Genomic DNA, 2,422 nt, shown 5'->3' with positions numbered 1-2,422 from the left:
CCACTGTGGCGCAGGTAGTGAACCAGGCTGGGCACCAGGCAGGTGCCCCTGGGCAGTGGTGGAGCTAAAGGGATTGGGAAGGATGATTTGAGTCCTGCCAGAGGTCTGATACTGTGGAGCGTGGACTTGAGTATCTGTCTATGTGCTCTCTGTCCCGCCAGGTAGGTGTCTGGTTGTGTGAAGGTACGGAATCCTGTTCGGGGCAAGGAGCAGAGGCAGACAGCTGCGGGGCAAGGGCGGGGGGAGGGGTGGGGGGGTAGTCCTTGACAGGTTCTCGCTCCTTAAGTGTTACCTCCGACTATGGACAACTCACAGGAGCTGAGAACGAATTGGGGGCCCCAGAGCTGCTCAGTATTCCCTGAGGCCGAAGGGAGAGAGCGGGCGGGGGCAGGAAGCAGTGCTGGGTGGTTTGGGCGCAGTAGGCGCAAGCAAGCGGCATGCAAGTGGTCGGTCTCTCAACTGTAAGCACCAGGCCCACACGCCCAGTTTAGTTGAAAGGAGGCAATGTATGGTTGTAAGATGTCTTATTATAGAAAGGAGAGAGAAGAGATGGGAAAGTAGGAGCAGGCCATTTCTACGTGGCCAGTGTGAAGGAGGGGGACTGGAGAAAGAGAAAGTAAATACAAAAGAGGCTAAGAGGGAAGAGAGAGAAGTGGAAAAGGAGGGGAGGGGAGGGGAGGGAAGTGGAAGAGGAGAGGAAGGGAGGGGAGGGGAGGGATAAGGAGGGGAGAGGAGAGGAGAAGGGGCAAACTGCCCCTTATATGGTGGGCTGGGCTATCTGTCTGTGGGGTGGGGCATACCTGGCTGTTGTCAGATGACTGGGGGTAGAGTCCCGCCAGAATGCTGGGAGCTTGGGGCATTGTCTACTTGATTGATAACACAGGCTAGTGGAGTTGGAGGGCTCGTGGAATCAGCCTGTGTCTGGGAACGTGACTCTACTGTCTCTGTCCCTTGTGAAATCTTTCACTGGGTCTCCCAAAAGTTGAGACTCGCTCAACCAAAACACAGACTGCTTTTCACGGTCCCACAGCACCGTGCCTGCCTCCTGATGCCCTGCTCACCTTCAAGTTTTAGCAGTACCCAATTAAATATTCAAACTGATCCTGGAGGTGGCAGCAATCCTCACTACCCATCCCAATGTTCTGGGTTCCCAAATGAAAGACACACACACACAGACACAGAGCCTTTGTGTTTTGATATGCCTTAAACAGCGCAATGGCTGGCCACTTCCAAACCTCCACATGGCTAATCAATCCCCCTCCCATATTCCCGAGCTATTACTTACTAAAATCTACATTCCATCTTTACTGTCTTGGACCCAGATGTGCAGCCCTCTTGGAGTCTCCCCCTACTCCTACATGGTGGCTCTGGTCTCTGTCCCGCACTTTCTCAGGCTTGGTGTCTCTTCTCTCCTTCTCCTGGAATGGTGGATCTCTTCCTTCCTTTTCCCTCTCTCCTTAGCCTGGGAATCTTAAAAGTCCCTCCTCTGTCTGTCCTGCTCAGCCATTGGCTACCAGCAACTTTATTTACCAATCATAACCAACCGGGGCAGGGTACCACAGTGTCTTACGTGTGGACCTGTAGATTCTCGCACAAACAATTTTGGGGACCAAAATTAACATAATCTAAGCAGCATAAGGCCAAGCTCACTATATCAAGTCATGGATGTACCCTCTGAAATTGTGAGCCCTGAATAAACTCTTACTCCTGTAAGTAGCCTTGGTCATGGTTTTCTCACAGTGACAGAACAGTAGCTAGGAAGATGGTACCAAGCATTGGGCATTGCTGTGAGCGGACAGACTATGTGCTTTTCAGATGAATGTGGAAGACTGTGGGACTTTGGACTAGGAAAGTGCTTGAACACTGCAGTGGCTTGGCAGACCATCCTAGCAGGAACTATGAAGAAAACAGTGCTGAGAGAAATGTGAACTATGTAGGCCCAGCTCAGAAGGCTTCAGAAGAGAGCAGTGATAGCAACAGGCTAGAAATCAGTCTTAATATATTGGCAAAGAATGTGGCCACTTTCTTCCTTTGCCCTAAGAATCAGCCTGACGCTAAATTTAAAATAATGAACTTTCTTTGGCTGAGAAAATTTCAAGATGGCCTAATATTGATTCTATCACATAGTTACCAGAATTCACTTTTATCCAGGTATATAGTGAAAAAGAGCAAGAGGGTAAAAAAATGAATACAATCTTTACAGTTTGAGGAGAAAAGGAGAATCAGGTAATTTAATGTTAGAGTCAAGGCTTGTGCTGAAAGTGATGAAAGATTAAAGAAAGACCTGATCCATTGGGCAGTGGAGGCACACCCCTTTAATCCCAGCACTTGGGAGGTAGAGACAGGCACGTCTCTTACCACGGACCGGGGTTTCTCGCGGGGTCCCTGTTCCGCGGGACACGGGATTCTGGCCAGGTGGGCA

This window comes from Mastomys coucha, unplaced genomic scaffold (assembly GCF_008632895.1).
Source record: "Mastomys coucha isolate ucsf_1 unplaced genomic scaffold, UCSF_Mcou_1 pScaffold13, whole genome shotgun sequence".
Classification (NCBI taxonomy): domain Eukaryota; kingdom Metazoa; phylum Chordata; class Mammalia; order Rodentia; family Muridae; genus Mastomys; species Mastomys coucha.
This window is presented reverse-complemented; position numbering follows the sequence as displayed.